Source organism: Hydra vulgaris, chromosome 15 (assembly GCF_038396675.1).
Source record: "Hydra vulgaris chromosome 15, alternate assembly HydraT2T_AEP".
NCBI classification, from domain to species: domain Eukaryota; kingdom Metazoa; phylum Cnidaria; class Hydrozoa; order Anthoathecata; family Hydridae; genus Hydra; species Hydra vulgaris.
In genome coordinates this window covers 17,673,869-17,685,247 of record NC_088934.1, presented here as the reverse complement: position 1 = coordinate 17,685,247, position 11,379 = coordinate 17,673,869, and the positions used below count along the sequence as shown (strand labels likewise).

At 28.0% G+C, this 11,379-nt stretch overlaps 1 non-coding gene across 1 annotated transcript; it reads right to left on the bottom strand.

The window, feature by feature from the left end:
• Positions 1–1,695: 1,695 nt before the first annotated feature.
• LOC136092493 (U5 spliceosomal RNA) lies at positions 1,696–1,814 on the bottom strand. The gene has a single exon (XR_010644412.1). It is a non-coding gene; the product is annotated as a U5 spliceosomal RNA (small nuclear RNA).
• Positions 1,815–11,379: the final 9,565 nt, after the last annotated feature.

The window sequence follows — 11,379 nt, the reverse complement described above, 5'->3', positions numbered from 1 at the left end:
TGACTTTCGATTTCAAATCAATGGTCCAGAGCAGTCCGGGATAAACAGCAACTTTATATTGTTTTTATCTCAAAAAGTGTCTCTTTATTGAAAAAAGTGCTTTTTAAAATTTATTTATTTTATTGGGTGTAATTTATGGATATGATTAAGCAGTAAATAACACCGAAAATAAAGGCGTTTTTTTGTTTTTCTATCTTGTGGGTAAATATCTACGTCATATCTACGTCGAGTTTTGATTTATTATTATTTCATCTAAAACCATTAAGAATAAGTTTAATAGACTAGTTTTTAAAAATGACCACTTTTGTTATTAATAGTTGTTGATGCATGTAGAAAGTATGTAACCATTCAATATAAGGTTTGCTGTGTGCGAGTGTGAGAGTACGTGTGTTTTATGTAAATCATATATGTTGAAAGTTGACTGTAATAACAAATTCTTTATATTGTAAAATACTTTTTAAAAAGATAGCAGGGTACCCGTAGTTGAAATAGAGAAAATACTAAGTCAGCCACTTTTTTTTAATAACAAAATTAAAAATAATAAAAATAAATGTTTGACCCTAAAAAAGGTACACACTTAAAATGATATTGTTCTTGAAGCGAAAATAGCAAAAACTTTTCAGTCTGGATTTTTAAATCCTATATCAATTGGTTTGACTGAGATTGAAATCAATGTTATTATAACAGGACTCAAAAAAAATTCGAGAAATAAAAATTTTAAACGAAGGACAAAAATATAATTTTAAAAAAGCGCCTTTTTATATATTGAAGAGGAAAGAAAAGTATGAGTGGAAAAGACTCACAGTCTCTACACTTTATAAAATTCAAAACAAACTGAAAAAAAATTATAGCTTATTAGTATAATCAAACGGTCAGTGAAAACCAATGAAATTTTTTTCTTTCTAAATATTAACAAAAGAATAACAAAATAAATAAAACATTTTTTTAAATTGCGCATTTTCTGCAACCAACAAATGAAAATAGTTATATTAAAGAAGTTAAGAAATGAAAAATTATGTTCGCATTTATGTCCGTTTCTTTATTTTATGATGTCATCTGGCTATTTGCTTTGCTGACACCCTCAAATGTATACACAAGGCAACGTAAATTATAAAACGAAAAATATTAATAAAAATGTTTTACAAAGATGTCCTTTACGGACCAAAACAAAGATAAAATAGAAAAGACAATAATAAAAAAAAAAAATTAAAATTCTATCGGAACTGTTCTCAGTGTATTAGCGACTAGTATATAACTAACCCTGACGCATTAGTTAGGTTTTAAAGAGAACAATAGGACTTAGAAAAAAACGGCTAATTTAATTTAAGTCCGATAAATTGGTAAAATACCAACACTTAAGTGATGACAGATAAAAAATTTATAAGCATCCAAGAGGAAAATAGCAAAAATATTTTTTTGGTCTAGAATAGAAAAAGGGCCCGTGTATCTTACTCATTTGCTTTCCAACAAATTTTGTAGCGCATTGCGTTAACATTCTAATTTCCTAACTTTCATCCATTAGATGTTTTTGTCATGTGATGCGTAGTTTTTGAGATATTTTAATTGTGCAACTAGCCCTGCTCGCTCTACACTACTACTTCAGTTTATGCTTAGATTTAACTAGATTTTATTATTAGAATTTACGCATTAAGTAAATAGTTTAAACAGAAAATACTTTTTTTTTCGTACCGATAGCGGCCCGCGTTAGCAGGCCAGAGAAAAATAGTTATAGACTCATTATAATGGCCTTCTCCACGGAAATCTTTAGTAAAAGGCGAAAGATTTATACGAGTTATGAAGAAAGCCCAGAGTTAAATGTTAAGTGTTCATAAAAACATCGTTTATTATGCATAACTTTTATGCTTGTGGTGCATATTAAAACACACTTTTTTGCGATGCGTTTTTAAAACATAAATTACTTTTAATAGAAAAATGTAGCATAAATTACTTTTAAGCTACATTTGTTCAAATGAAACATAAAAGACTTTTATGCTACATTTGAAAAAATGTAAAAAAAAAAAAAGTAAAACTTCAAAACACATAAAAACAAAATAAAATGATAATAACCAAATAAAAAAATTTAATATTTAGTTTAAAATATTTTATAACAAAAAGTTTCACGCAAATAAGAGTTTTCATTTCTAAACAATGTTTAAACAATTATCAATAGATAAAGCAAAAGAAAATTTTCGATGTAAAATATTTTATAAATAACAAAATACCATAATTACACAATAAAATAAAATTAAAAAAAAAAAAATAAAGGAAGTTTGAGTTGCATATTTTAATTATCTTGCTTTTTAATCGATTTTTCTAAACTTAACCGTGGCCGAAACTTTCCCCTTTTCTGATTCTTGATCAAAGTTACACAATGTCTAAGTTGTAAATATTGACAGTATTTAAAGAAAATATGTCTTTAGTTGCTGTGAGAAAGGTGCTTTTTAAAAAAAAAGTTACTTAAAATGTATCTGATATGTTTATAGAACTTGCGATTTATTTTATACAAAAAATGACTTTAAATGTTTTTATATTTCTGGTCGTTTTTTTTTTCTTCTGCCGTTTGTTAAAACTTCAACATAGTTTTCTTATTTCCAAGCTGCGTACATTAGTCTTTAAACGTTTTAAAAAGTTAAATACATAACAAATGATAAATAAAAGAGAAAATACACGCTAAACTTAAGTAATATAAGATATACTTACACCAATGATATTTTAATGAAAAATTTAAGAAATTAATTTAAAAAGTTAGTTTTTCTGGATTCTCAAACTATACAAATAAATTTTATTCACCAAAGTAAAATACATGTAAAGGTGATGTTAACTATTTAAATAGAACCTTTAAAATACTCGTGTATAAGTTGTGTAAAATCTAATATATCAAAGTCTACGTTAAGTAAACGCAGAAAATATGTCATTAGTTGCCGCCAGAAAGCTGCTTATATACAAAAAGACATTGTACTTTTTGTAAGAAGGCAGCCTTTTGACGGCTACTTTGTAATTTATCTGATAGATGCATAGAACTTGCGCTGTGTTATACACACGACAGCCTGAAATGTTTTTTCTTTTTTTCAATTTTTTTTTGCTGTTTGTTCAAACTTTATTTATAGAAAACCTGATGTGGCATGTTGTTATGATTTAAGTATTGCGCTCACTTTACAATCACCTGAAGGTTACTATCACTTTACAATTCACGCTGCATAGCTGCTAATCACTGTACAGTGTTTCCCACCGGTCAGGTGCTGAACATGGTAGCTCAGGTAGCATATACTAACAGCAAAAAAAACAACAACCTTTTTAATAGAAACTTCGCTTGTTCTAAATCAATTTTTTTTTTTTAAGGTATTTAGGTGCTCCAGAAAGTGCTAACGGTCTTATCACAGGGGATTGCGGAACGGCATTTAACCACGAAGTTGACACCTCTTCCTTACCAATGTTGCATAAATGGTTAGACCGACTAGACCCATTATGAAGTAAGATTTGATCATTCTTGATAAGTTTCATTGTGATTTAACAAGTTTTTCAAATCTTATTGCAAAGGTTATGTTTTTGATAATCGAATTAAATCATTGTTTAGCTACGACGACATTAAAGTTCAGAAAAATATGAATACCTCTCAACACATTTTCTATAAATAGGGTTGGTTCGATCTATTTTGAAAAAAAACATTAACACGAGAAATAGAAATACTAATCAATAGTAAAAAGGAGTTCCAATATCATTCCGATAACTGTCGAATGTCAAATAATGCTTTTTACAAAGATGTGTGGCTACAAAAAGGAAGACTACAGACGTTAACAACACCTTAATGCCCTTTCTTTGTTGCAACTGTCTAGGATGCAGCTTTGGAGAAATTTTATTCTCTTTTGATTTTGATTTCTTACAGTATTAACCAGTGGCAAAAAAATTTTGAACATCTTTATTCATATTGTTATCGAACATCTTTATTCATATTACTTTAGTTTTTCTTCAACATTGGATCTCAATGTGGTTTTTTTCCCTGACATTTTATACTAAAGTGATATATATATATATATATATATATATATATATATATATATATATATATATATATATATATATATATATATATATATTTGTATATATATTTGTATATATATATATATATATATATATATATATATATATATATATATATATATATATATATATATATATATATATATATATATATATATATATATATATATATATATCGCTTTAGTATATATATTTAGAAAATCTTCAAACTAGTGATAAAAATGGGAAAGCTAGATTAACGTGAGAAACCAATCCTGATGCAAAAGCGCTTTAACAACTTATGAGCTATATGCACTAACCAACAGTAAGGAGGAAATATTATGACTATATACTACTATGTATAACGATATGTAACGATATATAACAATATATAAAGGTATATAACGATATATAATGATAGGTAATAAAACCTAACAATTTATTTTTAAATGCGATCTAACAAAAGAAAAAGTAACAAAGATTCTACTTATGGGCAGTTTAAAGGGTAGCAGATGCTGCAAACAAAGTTTGTACTTATAAAATAAGAGATGGTTTTATAAGAGGGAAGTACATCTTGAGACCTTAGACAACGACAAAGATAAAAGAAGTTTAGTTTTTTTTTGTTAAATTTAATAATTGAAAAATTGTAATATATTAATGATATACCACATTTTTGTCTAATATTAAAATTGACAAAAGAAAAGTTAAATTTCTTTTATCTTTGTTGTTGATATTTATAATTTTGTAGTTGATTGTCGTTCAAAATTTTAAAAATTGCATATTTAGCAATTTCTAACAAATAGCATTAGGGTTTTTTTTTAAGTTTTACATTTTTAGGCGTTTTTTGTATACGATTTAATGTTGAAAAAACGTGAAATGAGAAAAAGAAATTAGCTGATTCAATTGAAATCAACTCAAAGAAAAATTAAAAAAAAAATTTCTTAAACAGTTTTTAATATTGAATGGGCGTAAAATTTAGATTTTATATTTAAAATTTTACTCTTTTTTATTTTTAGTTTAAACTCATCTATTTCTTCTTCCAAAAGTCAGGAGATTTTACACAGTGCATTAAATGCAAAAGATTAGTGTGTATACAAAATGACCAAATCTTGCATTAATGTTCAAAATATTGATCTTGTATATGGAATTCCAATTTTTCCAAGAGAGCAAAGCTTATTGATGTCTCTATGATAGATTGCATATGCAAAACCAGCAATGTAAATAGAGTTAGCTTTTTTCTCAAACATTTTGGTTGCACCATTAGCGCTATAATGTTGTTGTCCAAATTCATAGGAAATCTTTCATTTGTTTGGGTCCAAATCTTTAGGAAATCTTTTATTTGTTTGGGTCCGCGCGACAACGACAAGCGATTTTAACGGGTTAGTTTTGAACGTTAAAGTTATCAGTTTCAAATATTGTTTTTGAATCTTATTTGCCGAACAAGAAAACCTGAGAAGGTTTATGATAGAAAAATTCGTTCATTATGACCTTTTATATATTTTCCAATAATAAAGTTTAAATATATTTTCCAATAATAAGTTTTTTCAGAAGACACTCGGAAAAAAAAGTTAGGATAAAGCAGAAGTAAAAAAGACGCGTGCAAGAGTAATGAGGAAGTGAAGAATTTTAATCAATTCGAGAGTAATCATGTGCCAAAGAAGAATAAGAGAACCAGAGGTAATAAAGAATAGTACTGATATTGTTTGATTTCATAAGAAAAGTATCATGGATACAAGTTTACTGTTACCAATGTAAGTCTTGGTTGCACGAGAAGTACACAATTGGAGAAAGTTCCTGCCGAGGTTTTGTCCGTTATTTTTGCACTTAATTATTGCACTTTTGATTGTATAATAAGATTAATAAAAATTGCTTTAGAGAGTTTGCAACTTTGTGAGTTTGTGGTTAGTTAGACTAAATGATAAGCAACCAATATAAATAGTTTCTTATAACGGTTGAATATTATTCGCATACTCACTTAACTGTTTGCCGAAACTCTGACTAAGCTAAAACACAACTTACTTCTTTTTGAATTTTTTAAAATCCTTGTTCAGTAGTGATTATAGTTTTACCATCATAAATTGATTTCTAACATTCTGTGGAAACCATCAAGTTTAAATGTTCTATCAAGCTGAACACTATTTGCAATTTAGTTAAAATTTAAGCCATCAACTGTAACAAACTTTGCACTACTTTTTTGTTTGCTATACAAAAAGTATTCCTAAACATGTAATATTCTATAACAACTGACATCTTCAAAGTTTGCTATTTTCAAAGTTCTTATTTTTTCTGTTAAACATGCTGATAATGTCAGTAGTAACTAAATGGAAAACAGAAACTAAATGTTAAATGTTAACTATGCATATGTTAAACAACAATAATATTTATAAATAAACTAAAATAAGTTAAACTTTTAATGCCTTATAAGCTGAAAATATCGATATCAACTTGTAAAGGAATTAATAATACTTAATTATTTATAATTAACTTATTTTAAAAATTAGTACTAACGTAACAGCTACGGACTAAGGTGGATATTACAACAAATATCATAAAAGCAAATTTTTTAAATATATTTTTGTTGTTAGGTGCCCCAAAAAGACCTATTCCCAAAGCTCGCATCGAACCCTGGTTCTTTGGCTTCTAAATCAAACCACGGCTGCTTCATATCGTGCCACTGATTTATATAATGAAACTTTTTTATACCATTCAAAGTCCTTTTCAAATAATCAATGTAGTCAAGCCGAATTAGTAAAACCGTTGTTGCCGTCTGTATCTACTTTAACTGTTAAGTCAGTTAAATTGTAATAAACTATTATATAATACGTGATCTGCCGCAGAAATAAAGTGCAAATAACTTTTCATACTTTTTTTGTTTAGGTCGGCAACTGATTTCCGAATTGGCCAAAATGTTTTTAAATATTTCGAAAACATTTTCTCACTTGGCTTTCTCCATTTCTTAATATTGATTTCCTTATACTCATCATAAATGTTAACTGTTTTTCTGGCAATACTAAAGCACTCTTCTTTTTTTAATTTTATTTCCAATATGTGGGGCCAGGTTATTGCTTCGCCTGAACGGGTTTTTTTCTCTTTTAACAATTTCTTTTTCTAATTTTTTAATGCTAACAAAATCAACTTTTTTCTTTCTAAAATCATCAATAATATATCAATGAGACATTTCTTTCTACAATCTCACATAATTTTGATGTAATCTTCAGAAGAAAAGTCTTTACTTTGTTATTTAATTTTACATTCAAAGTCCCCAAAATTACTGCCTTAGGTTAAAAAGCTGTGACCTGATACTAAGAACCTTATTTTACTAGTTTTTAAGTGTGGCAACTTGTTTAAAATAGACTTGAGTAAGAGTGTTTTTTTTATATTCCTACTTTTACCGCCACAAGAACCGCTCCAAAAATATTATTTCTAATCGCATTCGTTATATTGCTTTCAATATATTTTCTTAAGCAGGAGCAAACTTCTTGGGCACCACGGCCTGCTTTACTTTCAATCCAGACGTTAAAAGGTAAACTTTTTTCGTTTTCCTTCTTAAATGCCGCAGCTATACAACCAATGCTGTCTTTTATAAAATATAGAATGTGTTGTGAGACGAGGTAATGTTTTCTCTATGTTGTGAGACGTTTTCTCCATATCAAAAGTTAAAGTTTCAGTTTTTTCATTTTTCCTTGTTGTCTTTAAATCTAAGCTCATGTTTTCCCTAGCTTTTTCAGCTTGTGTTTGATATTTGTCTCCTTCTAAAATTATCGGGTTCTTTTCGTCACCCTCTAGAAGACTTTCAATTTTTGTTTTAAATGTATCACATTTGTGACAAGTATCTTTTTTGAGGGGATTTGTTTTTAAATTACATTGTTCCAAAAAAATTTTCTGTACGATAACAATCCTACGGTATCGGCATTATCTTCTTTATAAAGATCACACATTAAACGCAATGTTGTGCCTGTTTGTCAATATTCTTGCTCTACTCTTCTTTCTCTGCAATAACTTTGGTTTATGTGATCAATGACACAATTTTTTTAATGTTCTGATATTTCATTGTGTCCACCAACTGTACCTCGTTGATCATAAAATATTAAAAATCCGTTCCTAAATAATCAACTGTTTACACAAAGCATTAAGAAATCGGGCTAATGCAATCGTGGTAACCGGGGGCTTTAGGGGCTTTTTGAATCTTTCAATTTGATAATAATAATACAATTTATAGACCATACATATTACCTTCCAAGTATTACTAGTAAAACGTTTTTAATTCATAAAACTTATAGGAAAAGAAAAATAAAAAAATAATTTTGCAAAAAGGAACCTGAAAATTGTATTTATAATATTATTTTATCATTTATTTACTTTGAATATTTTAAGAAATAACTTCACAATGTCTATGAAAAGCATCATGTTTTTATATTAATACAAAGAAATATTTTTGATTAGTATAGTAAAGTTTCGATTTACTAATCATTTTTATCACTTTTAATTATTAACCCCAGCTGATAGCTTGTAATTACTAGTAATTACAAAGCTTATTACAAAAAAAAAAATATTACTAAATTTACTTAATAAAGTAAATTTAGTAATAATTATTTTTGTAACTAGCATTGTAATTGCTATTAATGTTGTTAATGTTTGTTAATTAATTCACTAAGCAGTAAAAAGTGATATGGGGACGGGTTTTTGTCCCCGTCCCCACCCCGTTCATCGAATTATGTCACTATTCCCACCCCGCTACCGCAGAGGTAATCCCCATCCCCACCTCATTACCGCAGAAGTCGTCCCCATCCCACCCCATTCCCACATCCTTTTTAGGTTTCCCTGCACTGTCCCCGCAAGCGAAATTATTATTTCTATCAAATATTATAACATATTGTAATATTCCTTTTAATGCTAATATACATTTTTCACTTGAAAGACTTCTAGACCTATCATCTATATGTCTAATGTTGGCCTTCATGTTAACCTTTAAGCCGCTAGTGTCGTCAGGAGATATCCACTTTAAGAGTGAGCTACAGTTTATACATTTAACATGTGAAGCAAACATGCCATTAACTTCAACCTTGTGAAAGTTAGGCCAGACATCACTCGTTCCAGAACTTTTAATAAAAGTTATTCTAATTGATTTTGAAATTATTAGTTTTTCTGTCTCGTTTGTCCATACGCAAAGAAGTTATATTGAAAATTAATTTTTGAAACATGTATAAAAAAGTCATTACCGTTACCACGGTATTACCGCAAACATTGTCCCCATTACCGCGGTATTATCCTCACTTATTTTAAAACTGCCCCCATTACCGCAGTAAAAACCACAGATTACCGCGGTATTACCGCGGTAACCGTCCCCAGTTCACTGTCTACTAAACAGCGCTAATGGCAAATATATGTAAAAACGTTTATGTAAAATGGTAAAACATACATTGGCGCTGTTTTAAAATTCTACAAAATGATTTATTTTTGAGTTGTATACTCAAAAATAATTTATATGATTTTTTTTGAGTTATATACTCAAAAATGCTAAAGCTTCTTTGACTTCCTATTTTATGTGTTATACGCATACCTTGTGATTTGAAAAAATATATATATATACAGGGCGCGGAAAAAGTTCCTTTACAAAAATATAAACAGCAGAAACAGCAAAAGTTCCTGTACAAGACGAGAAACAAATTACACTTTATATATTTTTTAGTATTATTTACAAAATAATACTAAAAAATACTAAAAGAATACGGAAGAATACAAAAGAATACTAAAAACACGCTATATATTGAAAGAAAACACCATGCAGATAATTTTTTTAAATTATACGGGAACTTTTTCCGCAACCTTTTAAATTCGACGTAAATTACGTCTGAAGATGTATTACGTCGTAATACATCTTCAGACGTTTAAAAAACACTATTTTAAAAAACGTAGTGTGTTTACTGGGTAATTTAGTGAGCTTTACTTATGAAAAAAAATTAATTAAAAAAACAAACATATATTGTACAGATATTTTTAATTTAAATTTTAAATATGAAAATTTGAAAAAAAATTTAATTAATAGATTTGTTTCTTTTTAAAATGAAGGGCTCATATGTTGCAAAGCTGCGGCAAGGGATTTGGTCAACCATAATTGTTTTTCAAATTATTTTTGGAATTTCCTTTTGAGTTAGAGACGATGTGATAATGGTAGGATTCAGCCGGTTTGCACCGGTTCGGTAGAACCGCTTCCTAAAAGTTTTGTAGTTTGGCGAACCGGTTGCTAAATGATATTTGTAGCCAAATATATTTTATTATTTCATAAAAGTAGCATAATATTCTTTGTTAAATAAAGCGCATTTACATTTTTTTTATCCATGTATGAAATAATACTAGTTTTGGTATTTAAAAAAGTTTACTACTTTTTTGGTAGGGGCATACAGAAACGGTTGTTAAATTATTTGAATCCTACCACTGCACAGTGGGCCAGTAAGTGGACAAAATGGGAAAAATTTTAGTTGTCTAATCTTGAAAACCTATTTAATTTTAGTATCTACATATATTAGGAGAAATCTATTGATAATTTATTTATATTAAATCCCTTAGTTACCATGACTCTAAGCATTTGAATATTGAGATAAAATAAAAAAATAAAAAAATTATAAATAAGTAATTAACGGTGACATCAACGTTGTGTTATATTTCAATTACATCTACGTTTTTGAAACAAAAAATTAGTACATGTTATTCTAGAGTATTTAGAGATAAGAAAAACCAATGTGTGAAATAAATTTGTCATAGCATGTTATCTCAGTTATACTTTGAAAATCACAGATTAAAAAAAAAAATTTCTTAAGAAACTTATTTTTTGCCGCACAATAACTAATAAATACCACAATTTGCCATGTGTTGTCTTATATTTATTTGAGCTATATGATGCTTCAATCGAGTTTTAATTGATTGCTCGTCCCCTTAAATCCCCGTTCAGATTTTATGTATGTTTTAACTTGGTTGCTATGGTTCTAAATTTTGCATAGCAACAACTCATTTTTACATTAACGTTGTTTTAACAGTATTTTACTTGCGCTAAATACACAATATTGGGGGTATTTATTAAAATGAGATTCAGAATTCTTATGAGGTTAACTTTTTTTGGTTACTATGGATACCTTACTTTGCATAACATAGCAACAACATATTTTCGGTAGTTGTTAGTAATTTAATTACTAACACTGACAGTAATTTAATTACTTTTAATTTTAATTACTAACACTTGTAGTAACTTAATTACTAACAAGTATTAGTAGTCCAGGCGGCATATATATTATAACATTTTACTTTTAAATACAAAATACTTGTTACAATAATTATTTAGATATGGTTTTGTTAAACTTAGACATT